The sequence below is a fragment of the Pongo abelii genome, chromosome 18 (assembly GCF_028885655.2).
Source record: "Pongo abelii isolate AG06213 chromosome 18, NHGRI_mPonAbe1-v2.0_pri, whole genome shotgun sequence".
Lineage (NCBI taxonomy): Eukaryota > Metazoa > Chordata > Mammalia > Primates > Hominidae > Pongo > Pongo abelii.
Window position 1 is genome coordinate 35,388,527 of NC_072003.2, and position 21,242 is coordinate 35,409,768.

General features: G+C 46.6%; 2 pseudogenes; both read left to right on the plus strand.

Annotated features, from left to right (window-relative positions):
- The first annotated feature begins 8,597 nt into the window (after positions 1-8,597).
- On the plus strand, positions 8,598-9,826 carry LOC129050885 (double homeobox protein 4-like protein 4; annotated as a pseudogene).
- A 7,078-nt stretch (positions 9,827-16,904) lies between these two features.
- Positions 16,905-18,918, plus strand: LOC100442191 (nicotinamide phosphoribosyltransferase-like; annotated as a pseudogene).
- Positions 18,919-21,242: the final 2,324 nt, after the last annotated feature.

The window sequence follows — 21,242 nt, forward strand, 5'->3', positions numbered from 1 at the left end:
CCAAGGCCTGGGTGTCCTCTGAAAGCATTTGAGAGAAGGTTCTTTGCAAACAAGAATCCCTGCCCACCTGCAGGCAGGTGTGTGTGTGTGTGTATGTGTGTGTAAAGCAGAATTTCAGGGTTCATAGTGGAATTTGAAAATAAAAGCCTAAAGCTGAAGATTAAACCACACATGATAACACACCTGAAAACTCTGCTCTGTGCTAGGGGTGGTATTCCAGAGTGCAGGGCCCTGGGAACCCCTGACTTCCTGACAGAGCCCTATACTGTGTGTAAGGTCCACATCCATGTGCACCAGGGTGGAGACCTGCACAAGAGCACAGACCTGAACCCATATGATGCCTCCAATAGGGCTAAGGGTAGCTTTTTGTCCTTCCTGAGGATTTTCACTGGGGATGACTATCAGGGGAACCAGCCCCCAATATTTCAATGTAGGTTCTTTTCTATTTTCCCTAAGTATCAGCCAGTCTGAGAAATAAAGAGAAAGTGTACAAAGAGAGAAATTTTACAGCTGGGCCTCCAGGGGTGCTGTCACATATCGGTAGGACTGTGATGGTGACCTCGAGCCACAAAACCAGCAAGTTTTTATTACGGATTTTGAAAGGGGAGGGAGTGTACAAACAGGGAGTAAGTCACAAAGATCACATGCTTCAAAATGCAATAAAGATCACAAGGCAAGGCAAAATTAGAATTACTGATGAAGGTCCATGTCCCGCTGTGCATGCATTGTCTTGATAAACATCTTAACAGGAAACAGGGTTCGAGAGCAGACAACTGGTCTGACTAGGATTCACCAGGCTGGAATTTCCCAATCCTAGTAAGCCTGAGGGTACTGCAGGAGAGAGACCAGGGCATATTTCAGTCCTTATCTCAACTGCATAAGACAGACACTCCCAGAGCGGCCGTTTATAGACCTCTCCCCAGGAATGCATTTCTTCCCCAGGGTATCAATTATTAATATTCCTTTCTGGGAAAAGAATTCAGCCATATTTCTCATACTCACACATCCGTCTATAGGCTTTCTGTGAGAAGAAAAATATGGCTCTATTCTGCCCGACCCCACAGGCAATCAGACCTTATGGTTATCTTTCCTTGTTCCCAGAAAATCACTGTTATTCTGTTCTTTTTCAGGGTGCGCTGATTTCATAATGTTCAAACACACATGTTTTACAAACAATTTGTACAATTAATCATCACAGGGTCCTGAGGTGACATACATCCTCAGCTTGCGAAGATGACGGGATTAAGAGATTAAAGACAGGCATAAGAAATTATAAGAGTATTGATTGGGAAAGTGATAAATGTCCATGAAATCTTCACAATTTATGTTCAGAGATTGCAGTAAAGACAGGCGTAAGAAATTATACAAGTATTAATTTTAGGAACTAATAAATGTCCATGAAATATTCACAATTTATGTTCTTCTGCCTTGGTTTCAACAGGTCCCACCATTTGAGGCCCCTGACTTCCTGCAACAGGTGACCTGGGAGGTGCATGAGGCACTGGGGCTGGGAATTGGGCAGAAGAGCAGGGAACATAGGGGCCAGGGACTGATGAAGGGGCTGAGGACCAAGCCTTCCCACTGGAGTGGTCTGGGGAGGCACCCAGACCAGGACCATATTTGGGAATAAAGACAGCTGGCCCTGGATGTCCTTACCTTGTGCTGACCAGTGGCCATGGGGCCCTCAGAAACGCTTGAAGATGGAGCCCCTCGGTGGCACACCACCTGAATACATCCATCCAGAGAGCCAGGAGCAGCCATGGTGTGTCCTGCAGTCCCAGAACTGTGACTGGAGTGTGGGACTGCCAGGGGGAGCAAGAAAGAGGCTCTTGGGTGGAGTGGAGGGCCAAACTCCAGGACTCCCGGTGCATTCATGCTGGGCCATTCCTACATCCCTTGCAGTGCTTGAAAGTGCTCACCCTAAGCAACCAAAACCCATCTTCTGAAGTCTGCAGTATGCACAGGAACCTTACCTGCTTGTTTGTGATCACGGCTGAGGACCTGCAAGGCCGCATCACCGCATACACATGGGGCTTTCACCTGAATCAGTGAGTCCTTGCCAGCCAGCCATGATGCCCTGACATGTTATCGGTTCTGAGTCTGTGGGCAGACACCCAGCCATCTGCTCAGTGACCACCCTTTCCTTGTAGATCCATGGCCTCTCACCGCAACCCCAAACCTACCAGCACCGCTTCTGAAGCCCTTCCCTAGCCGAGCTGCTTAACCGTATCAGCAGGGCCTGCAGAAACTACTTTGCAGGAATGCAGAAGAAAAGATGGTGCCTGTGTCATTTCTGCCCTGCCTTGTCTCATGCACATGGAGGAATGGGATGAACCGGCCAGCCTGAACTCCAGGGCATCCACCTGAAGAAACTGTCCCCAGCCACTGGTGCCTGAGTCCCCTTCTAGGGAGTTGTCAGCCAGCGTGGGGAGGGCAGCCCTGGGAGAGGAGCTAGTTTGCTTCTGTCTGAGTTCAGGGCAGTGTCTCAGGGTGCAGAGAACCCAGAGCAGGGAGGCCTCAGGGCAGAAGGGGCCCATGGCAGGACACTGAGCTTTGTGGGCTGCCCCATCTCCCCATTGCCTGCCTGACACAGTGTCCAGAGTAATGGCCACTTTGTTCTAGATGTGCAGCTGGATGACCACCAGGGAGAACACACCATGGACTGCCTGTGCACGCAGGACACCTCCACCTCGAGGCTGGGCTGTAAGGAGCACATTTCTGGACAGGGGCCTGGGGCCTGGCCGTGTGCTTGCCAGGCACCCCCTTCCCTCCTGGGTGCCAGACGGTTCTGTTCACTCTCCTGTAGGCTCCATGCTGGACTTTTCGTTAGGGCATCTGGGCCTGTTCACAGGGAGGTGGAAGAAGGGACATTGCAGAGGTGGTCTCAGCCACAGGTGAGCCCATGTCTCCCTCCCTGGCTCCTCTGCAGACCTGGACCTGGAGTGAGAAGTTCCAGATGATGAGGAAGCTGCTCCCCAAGGATCTGCTTGAGCCACTGCTTAAAAAAAGGGCCATATTGAAGGCACCCACAGCCTCTGGTGTGTGACTGGCAGCCTCAGACCCACCTGCCACCTGCTGCCAGGTTCTCCTATGGAGAGGGGTAAAATGAGGGAAGCTGGCACAGGCCCAGCCCTGTCAGGTGCCCTGAAGGCTGGTCAGGGTCCCCTGCAAGGCCTTCTAGCCTTCTGCTTCCTGGAAGGCCACCTCAGTGTCTTTTTCTGGCCCCTCTGAGTCTCTGGGAGGAGAAGGCCCAATTTCCCACTGGGCTGAGTGCCCAGGGCCATCCAGCCTCCTGCCCTCCATTGACACCATGGGGCCCACACCTGGGCCCATGCTGTCCAGCCATGGTCCTTTAAGGGCAGGATTTCCTTTGCATAGGACATTTGGCTTGCTGGTGTTTAAAAGTGACTAGTGATGTTGCTAAGAGAAATGAGGAAAAATTGTTGCTCAGTAAAACTCTCATAATCTTACTTCCTAGAGATGATGATGGAAGAAGTAGGAGCTGGAATTTCTTGGGTTCTAACTTTACCAGGGATGATGCAGCTGCTTTCTACACGTAATATTCTATAATCTTTTGGACACCTTGTAAATGTCAATACTTTTATTGTTATTGTTTTTGTTGTTACTCAGGGATGAGGAAACTGAGTCTGAGAGGTTCCTGCCCAAGCCCACCGGGCACACAGCTGCTGCACCCCAAACTTGCTCCAGCCCTCACACTCCACATTCATTACTAAGCACTGCTGTCTCCTTGTGTTCAGTTTTTTCAAAAAATGTTTTTCTTGCCCTTTTCTATGAAGAGACTGAGGCTAAGGTTCCTGGGCTCCCAAGGCAGACCTGGTTGCCTCCACCATCTAGGTGAGCTTGGCCAGGTAGATACAGCCTGGGGCTCCTGTGAGTGAGGCCTGAACCCTCCCAACCTTGGTCCTCCCAGGTACACAGCAACTTCATAGCAGCAGCCACACAGGGGCCATGATGGTCATCACCAGCAGCGTGACAGCCATCAGCCCAGTGAGGAGACCAAGATGCAGATGGTCATCGGGAAAGGCATGTTCTTCAGCCTGGGCTTTGACCAAAGTTCAGTGCTACTACAAGGATTTTGGAAAGGTGGTGGCCTCCGTAGCACCCACCACCAACCTGAATGGTGAGCACTAATACAAGGCAGTGGACATGGAGGGGCAGTGCACACTGGTCAGGGTGATGGTGGATGACCGTGGTTACCGGCTAATGGCCCAGTCCATTATCCCTGTCACCCCAGCCTGGGAGCAGGAGCAGAACTTTATAGTTTGGCTCCACTGAATTTGGCAAGATAGTGGTATCACAATCATGGTACCTGGAGCTGCTGGAGAGCTCAAGTTGGTGCTCAAGATACTGAGGCACTGGGTGCTCAATGACCACAATGAGGAGGTGGAGCTCTGCTCCCTGGTGGGTGCAAGGACATCATTGGCAAGACAGGCACCACCACAGCCTCCACCTGCTCTGTGTCTTCCCCCAGCCACAGCTTCCTGCCTGGGCCAGGGTGGAGCTTCCACGTCGGCTTCCTCCATGGCCATTGGCACAAACTCTTCTCCTTGTGTCAGGAGCTGGTGGATGCCTTCGTGGACAACAGGGAGGAACAGCCCTGGGAGTCTATAGCAGGGGACGGCTGCATCTAGAGAGCATGGGCACCCTGGGTTGTTCTGGGACTGGGTTCTTGAATAGACAAGTTCTGGAAAGTGAAGAAGCCACACTCAATAGAGTCCCCTTCCCATCTCTCACCCACCCTGTGGTCAGTCTCCCAAATGCAGAGGTCAGGGGCTCGGCATTGATTGCAGACTAGAGAGCAGCCAAACCACTGACACAGCAGGGGCAAGCTGATCTATTAAGGAGCATGTGGAAATCTGCTGGGTGGCTGTGAATGTCACAATGCTGGGGTGGGCAGGTGGGGCACTGGGTGTTGGTGCTGCTGGTGTTTTGTGCTTAGGAGTTGGCCTCATCAAATATACCAAAGCATGAAGAACTCTCTTTCTCAAAATGCCAGTGGCATTCCTGTCACTATTGAGAGCTCAGGCCTGAATGGGGAGCCCCTTTCTGAACCCCTCATTCTATAGCTCTCTTCCTGCTTTGGGAGATGGTGGTTTTGCTGTGACCCGCTGCTGTTGGGTGTGTGCAGGCACACATTGACACTTGAACACTGGACAAGATATGACCCCATGCCTGCAGGCTGTGCAGCCCCAACTTCCCTCAACCACAGCCAGCCACGAAGCTGCCAGGCCAGCAAAGCTTTCGAATACCCTATCCCATTTCCTGCTCCACCGTGTCTGCTGTGATCCAGGTACCCTACTTCATGAAGCTGACTGCCCTGCAGCAGATACAGCAGAAAGCCAGCAAGCTGGAGGACCCCACCTCCCTGGAAAATAGAAGTCCTCTCCCCATAGAGTATTAGCTTGAAGACCCTCTGGGACCCAAGGCAGAAAATCAGGAGAAGGGCAGCAACACTGGCAGCTTGGCCAAGGGGAAGGGGCTGTCCGAGACCATTGCTACAAAGGACAGCCCAAGGGAGATTGCCATGGATGCCACGGGAGAGTCCCCAGTCTGTCCTGACAGCTTGTCCTTGACAGGCATAGCTCATGACCCAGCCTCTGAGACAGGCAGGCAGACTTCTCCACAAGGAGATGTCAGGCGAGGCTCCAACAGTGTACCCCACCAATGGTGGTGGGAGGCCACCTCCCATCAGGCCCTGTCTCCACAGCAGACTCTTGGCACCAGGAGGTGATCCTCAACATGTACGAGGGAGTCAGCTTTATCAGCATCATGGCCTTCCACATTCCCTCAACCCCAAATCTTCTCACCAGGCAAGGTGGTGACTGGTCAGCACAGGAGCCCTGGAGGACAGGGCAGAGCCTCTTGGGGTTAGAGGGAGGAACTGGGGCCCTCTGTGCTGGTGGGCCTGTCCAGCCATCTGAGCCCTGCTCCTGCCAGCCCCAGGTGGCCTCTGTCTTGCCACCCCTTTCTCCCTTCTGCCTGGCTCCAAGCTTCTCTGCTCCTCCTCCAGGGGTTCGCTTCCCCAAGTCCAGATGAAGTTCAGAACCAGGAGCAGCTGCTGAAAGATGTAGCTGCCTTCTAATGCTCTCCTGCTGGATCCCTGCTTGGAGAGGGAGGGGCCACAGGGGTAGGTGTGGGGCTTTCAGGCTTTATCACCCCAGTTGAAAGGCTTTTCCCTCTAGCTAGTGTAAGATGAATTTGGAAAGATGGGCTTCTTGCACTGTTGTTGGTGGGAACCAAGGGTGGCCTAGGGAATGTGTAGGGGCCACAGCTCCTGGGTGCTCTTCTGGAAAGATGTAGTTTCTGGAACTTTGCTAGAGTGACACAAAACAACCATGGTCAGTGAAACGTCAGTTCTTGGAGTCAGCTTGTGGTTTTAATCCCCCTTCCTCCCCAGCAGTGGATTGGGCAGGGTACTTCCTGCTCTAAGAAGCAGAGCCGGGCTCTGCAAAGCACCAGGGAGGCCTCTAGCCCACAGGCTCAGCTGCTCCTGACTTCCTCAGCTTCAAGGACTCATCTCTCGATCTCTCTCTCTCTCTCTCTCTCTTTCTCTCTCTCCATCTTCCCCCACTCCCTTCCAGCTGGCTCTGCCCTGTGGCTGCAGGGCTTGCGGGATGAACTCAAGGATAATTCTGGGGTGCACCCTGCCACCTTTACAGCCCACACTGCACAGGCTCGTTATCCCTATGGCCAGTTAGAGTACAGGGATCTCCTGGTGATCCGAGAATGCCATGCTGAGAGCACAGGCACACTCAAGGCCTGGCTCAAGGGGCACCCCAAGAACCCCTGTCCCACCTCACTCCAGTCCCCACCAGCTTTGCCAATGTGCACCAATGCCTCCAGAACAAGGTGATTTTCTCCTGTGGGGCGTGCACAGCAAGGACCAGGAGAATGGAGGACAGAGCCAGCCTTGGTAGTGACACTGAGGGCGACCCTGAGAAGGCAGAGGATGGACGATGAGGAGATCCACCTGGAGAGCATCCAGCTCAAGACCAATAAGCATGATGGTCACCAGAGCAAGGAGGGTGATGAGGATAGGGCTAAGGCGCTACAGATGCTCTGCCACCCTCACCTGGGACAGGGGCTCCCCCCTAGCCACCACCAAGGTGCTCCAACCCCAAGCCTCGCCCTAGGGCCTGGCCCTCCAGATCGCCAGCCTGGGTTACTTCATCCCAGAGCCATTCAGACAAATTCCGTCTCCCAAGGAAGGAGCGAATTTCACAAAGAGCAAAGAGCCGAGACTCGGGTGGTAGTCTGTTTTTCATCCACATCTTTCACAGATGACATATCCCCACGTGGCTTGTTTTGGGGGTGGTAAGGAAGGCAGGAGGACTGAATTCAGTTTTAGACAGTTTAATCTGAGGAAGCTTTGAGACACCTGGTGAAGCTGTTCTAGGAGTCAAAGCAAGGATAGAGACAGAGTTGGGAGGCTTTAGCATAACTACAATAACGGATGGCATGTGAGAGACTGACACTGACTAGGCACAAATAAGTAAGCCAGACAAGAGAAGAAGGTCAAGGCCAGAACACTAATATGAAAGGGGTAGGCAGAATATTAAAAGCTCACAGAGAGGAGAGGTAGCCTGAGAGGCAGGAGAAAAACCTGGAAAGCATGATGAACACTGAATGGTATTTTTCTTCTTTTTCCTTATGTGAATTTTCTCCACTTCTTTATTTAATAAACTCTGTTCTTCCCTCCCTCCATCCATCCCTTTCTTTCTCCCTCCCTCCCTCTTTTCCTCCCTCCCTCTGGTGAATTCCATCTCCCAAAAAATGAGCGAATTCCCCAAAGAGCAAAGAGCTGAGACTCAGATGGTAGTCCCTTTTCCATCCACATGGTTCACAGATGACATATCTCCACATGGTTCACAGATGACATATCTCCACATTCAGCCCTGCAAAACAGCGCGAGCCAGACAGTTTCATCCACACAGGAATCACACTCAGGCCAACTGAAGCATGATTTTGGATTCCACGTTCCTTTGCCCTCTGCAAGGGTGCCTGCTGTTGACGTCTCTCTGGCCCCTGAAAGCACGATCATGTTGACTGTTTGTTTCCCGAGCTCTGTGTGGACAAAGAAACTTCCAGGGAAGTGTGAAAAACCAGCATCATGTCGGTGCTCTCCTTTCCAGTTTCCAAACCGGCCATATTAAAGACTCCCCATGTTGCAGGAAACAGGAATCCATCCTCAGGCCCTCGTGAACGGGATGTTTCTTTTCTCTGTGGTTTTGCCAAGAGAGAGAATTCCAGTTTCCGTAGAATTCCTGGAGAACCCCAGAGAGCCAGCCCTGAGGCCCCCCTTCCGCCGCTTCTCTGGCCTCACCCCAACCCACCCCACAAGGCCCTGGTCCCTGTGGTTTTCAGCTTCATCGGGCGGGCTACACTGGCCCCTTGGGCCCCGAAGCTCATGCATATTCACAAAAAGGTGGAGCCTGCAGGGGTTTACAAGAGCCTCTGGCAAGGCCGGCCTCCTGGCTGGATGTGTGCGCAGTGCAGAGGCCTACTGAGGCACAGGGGAGCCCGCTGGCCTTACTCTGTCCGTGTCTGTCTGTGAAATTCCGGCCAGGTCTCCAGCCATGGCTCTTCCCACACGTTCCAACAGCCCTCTAGCGCAGGAAGCCCGAGGATGAGGACGACAAAGGAGGCTCCTTTGGGCCCCGCGCAATACTGATTCCTTGCGAGCATACTTTGAACGAACCTGTACCCTGGCATGCCACCAGAGTACAGCTGGCCCACGCGATCGGCATTCAGGAGCCCAGGGTCCAGATTTGGTTTCAGAATGAGAGATCGCACCAGCTGAGGCAGCACCGGCGGGAACCTCGGCTCTGGCCCGGGAAACGCAGTCCACAAGAAGGCAGGCGAAAGCTACGACCATCAACTGATCTCAGACCACCGTGTTACTCCTAGCCTTTGAGTAACATCGCTCTCCAGGCATTGCCACCAGGGAGGAACTGGCCAGAGAGACGGGCCTCCCAGAGTCCAGGATTCAGATTTGGTGTCAGAATCAAAGGGCCAAGCATCCAGGCCGGGGTGGGGTGCAACACAGGTGGCTGGTGCAACGCGCCCCTGGGCAGATGCCACTCTCCCCACACCAGGGCGTGGGAAAGGTCACTTCCCGCACCCCACATGCACAGCCCGCCTTGGGTTCTCCCACAGAGAGCTTTCGTGAGCCAGGCAGCAAGGGCCTTCACTCTGCTCCAACCCAGCCAGGCTGCGCAGGCATAAGGAATCTCCCACCCGCCTTGACACTCAGGGTTTTGGGGTTCGATGTCCTGGCCCCTACGGAAGTGACTGTCTCCCACTGTCAGACTCCTCGGTGGCCTCCGCACCTGAACAGATGCCAGGAGGACCAGGACCCACAGCACGGCGGCCTGCTGGGGGCATGCTCAGTGGGACATCTTGGGCCTGGTCAAGCTGAGTCACAGAGGCAAGGTGTACTTGCGCCCCACCCGTCCCACCTGAGTCCACGGTGGGACTGCGGCCAGGGGCCCCAGGTCACCAGGGCGGCATGGGAACCCGAAGCCAAGGTGCCTCCACCTCCACAGCTCGCGCCCGCGTAGGCCTCCGCGTGGCAGGGGCAGATGCAAACCATCCAGGCACCCTCCCAACTGCTCCAACAGCCGGAGAGCTCATCTGCACTCACCACCTGTTAGATGAGCTCCTGTCGACCCCAGAGTTTCAGCAAAAGGCAGAATTTCTTCTAGATCCAGAGCCACTGGGGAAACTAAAGGATGTGGAAAAGCCCACTCCGCTGGAACCACTTCTAAGCGAGGAAGAATACTGGGTCCTGCCCCAGGAGCTTTAGGACGCGCGATTGGGGCAGGGTGAGGGCAGGGTGGTGGACTCTTTTTGGCGGTGAACATTAGGCTCGGTATGGAGAGGCATCTCTTCTCTTTCACCTGACCTGTGTAGAATCTTTGAGTTCCAGGTCCTGTGAGTGACTACACATAGAGGAGAGTTGTCATCCTTTCCTGAGCATCCCGGGGATCCCAGAGCCCTCCCAAATACACGAAGGTGGGCCGTCTACTGCGCATGCACAGGACCGCAGGCAGCTGGCTAGTCTTTGGGATCAGCCCAGGCAGAGGTCTCATCCCTTTTTCGTCCCGCGTTCTTCAGTGGGGTGGGGGGAGAACTCGGTCCTGCGAAACACTGGGGCCGGGCAGCAGACAGGTCTGCTCTCTTTTCCTCCGCTCGCCTCCCCTGCCTCCCCGCTCCAACCTCACTCACCCACCACTGCCCCGCCAGCCTCCTCGCTATCACTCATGAGCGCCTGGTAGCTCAATGTAGAGCCAAAACCCCGCGCAAAGGAGGAAGGCAAAGGAGACTCATTTGGACCCCGACCCAAAGGGATGACCTGCGAGCGTGCTGTGAGCGGAACTTGTACCCTGGCATCACCACCAGAGAACAGTTGGCCCAAGCGATCGGCATTCAGGAGCCCAGTGTCCAGATTTGGTTTCAGAATGAGAAATCACGCCAGCTGAGGCAGCACCGGCGGGAACCTCGGCCCTGGCCTGGAAAATGCAGCCCTCAAGAAGGCAGGAGAAAGCAAACCGCTGTCACCTGATCCCAGACAACCTTGCTCCTCTGAGCATTTGAGAAAGATCACTTTCCAGGTATCAGCAACAGGGAGGAACCGGCTGGGTTCCCTTGAAAAGGCAACTCTCTGCATGGTCTCTGACTTTTGGAGGAAAGACAAATGCTTTTGAGTATATTTTCCTCTTTTATTTTTTTGAGGCCGGTTGGTGGGTGGGGTAAGGCCAAGACTGGAGTTGAATTTTGAAGGTTCAGCGCTGGTGTCCATATGTCCCACTGGGTGAGCTAACCTGTGGCCTCACACAGTGATCCTGGGCCTTTTATGCCTGCTGTCCTTCAGAACTGTTTTTACTATTTAATGGAATGATGTGTGTGCTTCAGCTTGTTTAGCAAAACCACTCTCAAATCAGTTAACTTTTGAGATTAAAAAACACAAAACTATAGCACAGCTGTCTTTATTTATTTATTTATTTTTTTTGACAGAGTCTCACTCTGTCACCCAGGCTAGAGTGCAATGGCAAGGTCTCAGCTCACTGCGACCTCCGCCTCCTGGGTTCAAATGATTCTCCTGCCACGGCCTCCTGAGTAACTGGGACTACAGGTGCATGCCACCACACCTAGCTATCATTTTTGTATTTTTAGTATAGACAGGGTTTCACTATGTTGGCCAGGCAGGTCTCGAACTCCTGACCTCATGATTCACCCACCTCGGCCTCCCAAAGTGCTGGAATTACAGGTATGAGCCACTGCGCTCAACCCGCACAGCTGTCTTTAGGCAAGCAAGATCACGTCTACTCCAGCGCAATCTGTCATCTGAAGACTTGAAAACAAAAACAAAGTTTTTATAGTCACTGGGTAAGCAGAGTCTGAATGCAAACTAATTAACACAAATCTTTGAAAGGTTACACTCAGTACAGAACTTTTAAACCTTGCTTTGTATGAAATGTACTTTTTGAACATAAGCTGCACTTTATTTTCTAATCCGAAGGATGAATAAGTTAAATACATGCTTTGAGGATGCTAGTAGTTGCGAGTGACATCTGATTGTGATTTTGCTTTGCAGTTTCCTAATGAATAACATATTGAGCATCTTTTCATGAGCTCATTGGCCACTCGGATCATTTAGTCCTATACTGACTTGTTGTCATCACTAATCATCAAAATGTCATCTGATAGAATATGTTTTCTAAGTTAATTTACTTTTGAGAAATTTACAAGGGTATAAAATAATGTGCTCAGTGAATGTAGTCATCTCATTTAATCTTCGATGTTTTAGATGACAATATTTTTTGAATTTTTGAGACAGAGTCTCATTCTATCGCCCAGGCTGGAGTGCAGGAGGGAGAACACAGCTCACTGCAGCCTCGACTTCCCAGGCTTAAGGGGTCCTCCAGCCTCAGTTTCTGGAGTAGCTGTGGCTACATGAATGCACCACCATATCCAGCTTTTTGTAAATTTTGTAGAGATGGGGTTTTGCTATCTTGCCCAGGCTGGTCTCAAACTCCTGAGCTCCAAAAATCTGCCCAACTCAGACTCCCAAAGTGCTGAGATTACAGGCATCAGCCATCAAACCTGGCTAAGATGGCTTGGTTTTCTTATTGGCATATTCTATATTCACCAAATGAAGTATCTACAGTCTCAGTCCTGGTAGGGTAAGCAAAAATAAATAATCTACAGTAATTTTGCATGCTTACATACAAATTTTATATCCAAATCCATAACTTATATTGGCCTAATTTTAAAGTTTTTTAAACAATATATATAATGGCCATCTAAATCTTTCATGGCCTTTTCAAATTAAAAGAGATTTGAAAGAATATCTAAATCTGAAAAATGTTTAAAGAGACATTTAAAACAATGAGAAATTTTGGTTATGTTTCAAAGAGATTTTAAATGTGTTCCTTTTTTTTACTTCCTAAATATTCTTATCTTAGTGTTTGTAGCCTGTATATTTAAAAAAGTACTTATTCCTCTTAGTTTCTTAACTTATTACCAACACGTTTTTATATTAATCTCCACAGTTGCAAAACTCTATCAATAGTTTTAATACTGCTTATTCTTAATAATATTTACATGTGTCTTTCACATTTTTTGTATCCTTTTCGTTTTATTAATGAATCAGAACATAGGCAATAAAAATTCAAAGCCAATGTCTCTTCTTCCGTTTGTCAAACCAACAATCTGTGAACACGGGATTACAATAAAAGAGAAAATGACTGTCTTGAACATCAGCGGATTCTCTTCCCTGTTCTCATTCATGCTGGCAGACTCCAGCTTGTGAGGAAGCGAGCCCAGCTGGGACCAACAGGCAGAAGATGCTGCACACACGTCCAGCTTAGGAGCAAAATGCAGCTCCTAACATTTCAAGCCATCTTGAAGAGGTTCTGAGGAAAGCCTCTGCACTGGGCGAAGGCTGTGGGGACTAGAACTCTGTGGCTCCTCTAAGGACAAACTGCGAGACAGCCTCTGCCCGCACTTTTTCTTTAGACTAAGGAGTGGTGATTGCCATAAAAGAATACCAGAAACGCAGAAATCCAAGCTCTGCTGCTCTGGCTCCCGATATTGGCAGTGGCTGCTGCCATCACGCCGGCTGCAGCAGGGAGGCGCGGCGGGGGCTGCACACTCCATGGAGCCCTGGGAGCCCCGGGAGCCCCATCCCTTCTGAGTTGGAGCCTGAACTCCCCGGTGCGCGGCAGCCGCCCAAACCGCAGCTGCAGACCCAGGCCTCCTGCTCTACCGAGCAGCCAGGAGCCCCGCCCTCCCGAACTGCGGCTGTAGGTCCGAGCTTCCCTGTGCTCTTGGGTGCGGGCCGGGAACAGGCAATATCTGCCCTCCCGGGTGCAGCTGCAGCGACTGACCTCGGTTGCAGACCTGGGCCTCCTGTTTCACAGAGCAGGCAGGAGCCAGGCACAAGCGGGAGCCCTGCCCCTTCCGAGTTGGCGGGGCGGGATCTCCCCTGTGCAGCTGCCTCCGGCCGCCAGCTCAGGTGCAGGACCCGGGCGTCTCTGCAGCCTGCACCCTCGGGGACACCAGGAAGGATCTGTGTCCCTGCAGGCTCAGGGGTATCAGCTACTGCTGCCTGGCCTCCCTCTGCTCCTGTCGCCTGCTCAGATGGCAGAGCAGGGGATGGGGCCGAGCCTTAGGGGCCATGAATGGCAGCGGGAGGCAGATTGATTACTGGGCAGAAGGGGGAGGGTCCTCAGTAAGGACCCACTTGCAGGCCTGGGAGGGCCTGAAGGCTAGAGGCTGGGCTGCCAGTCCCGTGGACCGGAGTCTGATTGTGTTCTGGAGACAGAAGTTTATTGCAAAGAAGAATAGACAAATTAAAAAATATGAAAAGTCTATGGAGAAAAATAGAGCAAGTTCTCATATATGTTTTAAGAACTTGGAAAGTAAAATTTTTCTGTAATTGACTTATGAATAGTCTGAGATCAATGGAATACAAACTTTGCAAATAGAATAAAACATATGAAAATGTACCGTACAATAAAAGCCGTGGTGTAAGAGGAATGCAAGCTTGGTGTGCCTCACTGGAGACTGATGCCCACAAATATGTAGCAAAGACCTTGTCTCTCAACATGTTTGCCTCTTACAGATCTGGCATTTCCAGATGTACAGGAAGGTCATTTAATACTCCAGCAAGACTATCTTTGGCTATGGTCTGATGGACCAGCTCTTTCCTGACTCAAAAAACATTGTAACCTGTTCTCACGGTTCACAGTGTGTTCCCTGTTGATTTGAGATGTTACTGCTGACAGCAAAAGTTTGCAACCTGTTATGGATCCCCTTGCTGGGTTAGAAAACCTTGAAGACAGTGCCACATAGTTTTATTAATGTTTTCTATTGGTGGCTTTCCTGGTTAAGATGTAGTTGAGGGACTCCTTCTTGCCCTAGGTACAGAGCTGGTAAGAGTTTGGAAACACTCCAGGGGGGGGACCAACACTGTAGGGACTTTGGGATGAGCTATCGCAAAGTGGGATACTCTTACCCTATACCCCATTGTGGCCCAGCGAGAGAATTCAGCACACTGATTTAAAATGTCAAGTTACATAAAAAGTTTATATCCCCTTTACATTTATCTAATTTATCTATATAAACAATGTACCTGGATTACTCACAAGAACTGGGATATTAGAAAAAGCTACTTGCCGTTTCAACTTATTTCTGTTAATTATTCTTTTACCATTTTATTATCTGGTGTTCACCAATGTAAGAAACTTAAGTACATGAGTATTTTGACAATAACTCAGAAGATACACCTGTTTTTACTAAACAAACTATTAAATAAGCCTTAATTATTTAGAAAGTATATAAACAAAAATTATTCTGTTTCATACTGGGCTGATATTTGTACATAATCCTTCTTGTCAAACACTAGCACCTTAAAACCCTTGTCAGGCACAAATATTAAACTGTTTTACCAGTAAACCCAGACAAAAAGTATGGTGACAATTTAAAAACATGTTCATTTTTATTTACTAATAATTTGTAAAGCAACTCATTTTTTAAAGATTTGCTCAAGTCATTTGACTAAACAGCATCCAGCTTAAATACTATATATTTTCTATGAGGGCTCATTTATCCTTAAGGAATTTCTGGCCAACGACACCAGATTTTTCCGTGTAGACACAATATAAAACATAATCTAGACACATATATATAAACAAATCTACACACATACATAAACAAACCTACACACATATAAACAGAGACCTTAAAGTTTTAATTGTAGGATTTTAGTCATAAAATAGTAATACAAACTCACCAGTTAGACAATTGAATCAAAATTCTGTGCTTTATGACACATGAGATTTGTACATATTGATGGAGGTATGTATGATATTTTGTTACGTGGATAGAATGGGCAGTGAGCAAGTCAGGGCATTTAGGATATTCATCACCATGAGCATTTCCTATTTCTATGTGTTGAGATCGTTTCAAGTCCTTATGTCTTGCTGTTTTGAAATGTACAATATATCGTTGAAAACAATAATCACCCTCCTCTACTATCAAACATTAGAATTTATTACTTCTATTTGACTGTGTTTGTACCCATTCTCCAACCTCTCTTCTCCCCCACACATAACCACATCTTTCCCAGCCCCTGGTAAATATTATTGTACTCTAATTGAGATCTATTCACCTGGCTAAACTGTATTTGCCCCAGTAGGTAATCCACTGAAGGCTATAGACCAAAATTTTGAGTAAAGCAATACATGTGGCAGTTTGGTTTTTCAAAAATCATTTTTACCTTTTCTTACCCTCCCTTTTTTTAAGTTTTAAATGAGTTTAGCATTAAATTTCCAATGTTCATATTTTAACGACGACTGACTGAACTGTATTTTTTTAAAAAACCAAAATCTCCATGTAGCCTCGAATTAGTAACACATATTTTTCTTTGATGCTCTAATTTGCTTGATTAGCAAATGTAGCTTATATTCCTTGCCATTTTCCTTTTGGCCTCTATGTGACAGAAAAAGCAAAAATTTTATGCTGGACAAAATTACCTTATATTACTGCTCTGAGCTCAAGATTTTGACCTGTTTGATCTTCCAATCTAACCCTTTTTTTTTTTTTTCTTTTGAGACGAAGTTTCCCTCTTGTTGCCCAGGCTAGAGTGCAATGGCATGATCTCAGCTCACCGCAACCTTCGCCTCCCGGGTTCAAGCGATTCTCCTGCCTCAGCCTCCCGAGTAGCTGGGATTACAGGCATGTGCCACGACGACTGGCTAATTTTGTATTTTTAGTAGAGACGGGAGTTTCTCCATGTTGGTCAGGCTGGTCTCGAACTCCGACCTCAGGCAATCCGCCTGGCTCGGCCTCCCAAAGTGCTGGGATTACAGGCGTAAGCCACCGCGCCCAGCCCTACCAGTCTAACTTTTTGAAATATTTCTCTAGTTCTTTTTTGTTTAGGTTATTAATTGTCCAATTAAGTTTTCTATCTTTGTACAAAATTGTTAGGCAAACCTAAATTTATATTTGTAAAAGGTGTCTAGGTTTTTGGTTACCATGGAGCTGTTGTAACTTATAAAGCCATTAGTTTGAAAGCATTTTAGGTCTTCTTTTTTACAAATCTTTGGCTGGGCGAGGTGGGGAGGCCGCCAGAGCTCCCAGACTGCCAGCCCCCCAGCCGCCGCGGCCACCGCAGTCACCCACGCTGCGTCACGGCTTCTGGGCCCGCCCTCCCCTGACCCCTCCCCTCTCTCCGTTTCCCCCTCCTCTCCCCTTCTTCCTCCTCCGACCCAGCAGTGACTTAATTAACCAACAGAGCGCGGTGAAGCCCATTTTTCTCCTTCCTCGCAGCCAAGCCGGGCAGCTCGCGGCACGCGGCTTCTGCCTTCCGGCGGGAGATGAATGCTGGGGCAGAAGCCGAGTTCAACATCCTCCTGGCTACCGACTCCTGCAAGGTTACTCTCTATAAACAATATCCACCCAACACAAGCAAAGTTTATTCCTACTTTGAATGCTGTGAAAAGAAGACAGAAAATTCCAAAATTAAGGAAGGCGAAATACAAGGAAACAGTACTTTATGGGTTGCCGTACATTCTTAATAAGTACTTTAAAGGTAAAGTAGTAGCCAAAGAGAAAATCCAGGGAGCCAAAGAGGTCTACAAAGAACATTTCCAAGATGATGTCTTTAATGAAAAGGGATGGGACTACATTCCTAAGAAATATGATGGGCATCTTCCAATAGAAGTAAAAGCTGTTCCCGAGGGCTCTGTCACTCCCAGAGGAAATGTTCTCTTCACGGTGGAAAACACAGATCCAAAGTGTTACTGGCTTACAAATTGGATTGAGACTATCCTTGTTCAGTCCTGGTATCTAACCACAGTGGCCACAAATTCTAGAGAGCAGAAGAAAATATTGGCCAAATGTTTGTTAGAAACTTCTGGTAACTTAGATGGTCTGGAATACAAGTTACATGATTTTGGCTACAGAGGAGCCTCTTCCTAAGAGACTGCTGGCATAGGAGCATCTGCTCATTTGGTTAACTTCAAAGGAACAGATACAGTAGCAGGAATTGCTCTAATTAAAAAAATATTATGGAACGAAAGATCCTGTTCCAGGCTGTTCTTTTCCAGCAGCAGAACACAGTACCGTAACAGCTTGGGGGAAAGACCATGAAAAAGATGCTTTTGAACATATAGTAACACAGTTTTCATCAGTGCCTGTATCTGTGGTCAGCAATAGCTATGACATCTATAATAAGTGTGAGAAAATATGGGGTGAAGATCTAAGACATTTAATAGTATCGAGAAGTACAGAGGCACCACTAATAATCAGACCTGATTCTGGAAACCCTCTTGACACTGTGTTAAAGGTTTTGGAGATTTTAGTAAGAAGTTTCCTGTTACTGAGAACTCAAAGGGCTACAAGTTGCTGCCACCTTATCTTAGAGTTATTCAAGGGGATGGAGTAGTTATTAATACCTTACAAGAGATTGTAGAAGGCATGAAACAAAAAAAGGTGGAGTATTGAAAATGTTTCCTTCGGTTCTGGTGGAGCTTTGCTACAGAAGTTAACAAGAGATCTCTTGAATTGTTCCTTCAAGTGTGGTTATGTTGTAACCAATGGCCTTGGGATTAACGTCTTCAAGGACCCAGTTGCTGATCCCAACAAAAGTTCCAGAAGGGCCGATTATCTTTACATAGAACGCCAGCAGGGAATTTTGTTACACTGGGGGAAGGAATAGGAGACCTTGAGGAATATGGTCATGATCTTCTCCATACTGTCTTCAAGAATGGCAATGTGACAAAAAGCTGTTCATTTGATGAAGTAAGAAAAAATGCACAGGTGAATATTGAACTGGAAGCAGCACCTCATTAGGCTTTATGACTGGGTGTGTGTTGCGTGTGTGTGTGTGTATGTAATACATGTTTATTGTTACAGATGTCTCGGGTTTCTTTGTGTTTTATGATACGTTACAGCCAAATTATTTGTTGGTTTATGGACATACTGGCCTTTCATTTTTTTTTTCCAGTGTTTAGGTGATCTCAAATTAGGAAATGCCCTTAACCATGTAAAAGATTAGTGCTAAAGTAAGCTTTTTAGGGCCCTTTGCCAATAGATAATCATTCAATCTGGTATTGATCTTTTCCCAAATAACAGAACTGAGAAACTTTTTATATATAACTGATGATCACATAAAACAGATTTGCATAAAATTTTCATGATTGCTTTATGTTTGTATTTAACTTGTATTTTTGTACAAACAAGATTGTGTAAGATATATTTAAAGTTTCAGTGATTTGTCTTTCCAACTTTTCATGATTTTTATGAGCACAGACTTTCAAGAAAATACTTGAAAATAAATTACATTGCCTTTTGTCCATTAATCAGCAAATAAAAGATGGCCTCAACAAAGTCGTTTATGTTATTGTACAATTTGAAAATTATGTCAGAACATACCCTATAGAATTACTAACCTCAGTGCCTCTTGTAGAATGTATATTAATCATTCAACATTAAAGAAAATAGTGGTTCTTAATGGAATGTCTAGGCACTTTACAGCTATTGTATATCTTGGTCATTGTGCCAGTGAAATGCCAAATTTGAAAGGCCTGTACTGCAATTGTATATGTCAGAGATTGCCTGTGGCTCTAATATGCACCTCAAGATTTTAAGGAGATAGTGTTTCTAGAGAGAATTTCTGCTTCCACTGTAGAATATATACATAAATGTAAAATACTGACAAAAGTGGAAGTAGTGTATTTTAAAGTAATTACACTTCTGAATTTATTTTTCATATTCTATAGTTGGTATGACTTAAATGAATTAGTGGAGTGGGTAGTGTGTGTACTTCTTTTAAATATTTTGATTCTATTATATTTTTTATTGTTTTTAAAAATTAAATCAGATATTAAATTGTATGGACATCATTTATTAATTTTAAACTGAATCCCCTCAATAAATAATACTGAAGCACATTCTTAAATGAAAATAAATTATCTCCAATGAAAAGCATGAGGTGTTTCAATAGAAGAATCTTAACTAAAAGCAGAAAGTTAGCTAACTTCAAAGTGCTTGACATCAAAATGTTCTAGAGTGATTAGCTACTAGATTCTGAATCAGACATCACATCTGACTAGAGACCAGTTTCTTTCAAATGATTCTTTTATATATGCAGATCTGTTCTTCTGAGGCAGTGGCTGGCCAACCATGGCCTGAAGGCCAAATTTGTTTGTTGTTTTTTTTTTATGAGTGCAGATTGTCTATGGCTGCTTTCCCACTACACCAGCCAAAGGTAAACAGCTGCAATAGAAGCCAAATGAGATTCACAAAGCCCAGAATGTTTGTTATCTGGCCCTTTACACAAAATCACACAAAAAGTTACCTGATCTCTGTTGTAAGAAAAGGAGTGTGCCTTTAATTTAAAGGGAAATATTGGTTTCTAGGGAAGAGAGGAGGCTAATTAATTGATAATGGAATTTTCCTCTTTTGTCCTTTTTTTTCTCGTTTAAGAATCTGATACTGGAAGACTGATTTAGAAAAGTTTTAACATGACATTAAATGTGAAATTTTAAAAATTGGAAAGCCATAAATCATCTGTTTCAAATAGCTACATGAGAAAATGTTTTATCACTAGAATAATGTAATTAGAAGTGAGATACCTTCATTAAATGTTTTTTGTAAGTGGTATTAGAAAGAATATGCTTTTCAGATGATTCTCTAAACACTTAGTGAGAACAATAAGAACTATTCACTTTTAGTAATAGTCTTCTGTAATCCATGGTAGAAAATAATTTTAAAATGATTTTTTAATGCATTTGAGTAAAGATGAGCAGTATTTTAAAAAACACACATTTCTTCACAAATGGTGCTAAGGGGTGTGTAAAGAATCAAAAGAAACTATTACCAATAATAGTTTTGATAATCACCCATAATTTTGTATTTAAACCGTTTAAACATTGAAATTACACTATAGACAGTATTCTCTGTGTTCTGCGAAGTTCAGCAGCTTCGGAATAGAGTTTAATTTTGAAACTTGCAGTGAAAAAGGCTATCCATTTGTTTGCAACCATAAATCAGGAGATTGAGATTAATTCTATTGGCTCTTAGTCACTTGGAACTGATTAATTCTGACTTTCTGTCCCTAAGCACTTGGTATTTGGCCATCTCCATTCTGAGCACCAAACGGTTAACATGAATGTCAAATAGAACTCTGCTGTGTGTCACCCTTAAATCAGCCTAACTCTTCCAGACAAAAGCAAATGGCATTTATGATTTAAGTCATTAGATTTTCAATTGACATTAATTAATCCCCCTTGATTCATTATATCATCAAGTATTTATATTTTAAATAGGAGGTAGGATTTCTGTGTTAAGACTCTTATTTGTACTCTATAATTAAAGTACAATGGTTTTTATGAGTATTCCTTATTTTCCCTTCTTAAATTGTTATCAAACAATTTTTATAATGAAATCAATCTTGGAAAATTAGAAAGAAAAATGACAAGGTATTTATGTTCTGTTTGCCGTAATTTGGAACTCACACTTAAGTAGTTTGTAGTTTTACATTCCTTTTTCACCCATTCAGTGGAGGAGGTCAGCTTTTCTCCCAAGTTGTATTTTAAGTCTATTCTAATATGTGCTCAATATCAAGTTATAAACATATAATAAACATGGAAATAAAGTTTAAAAAAAAATCTTGGCTGGAATACCATATGCAGTGAGTTTTATCTCCACAC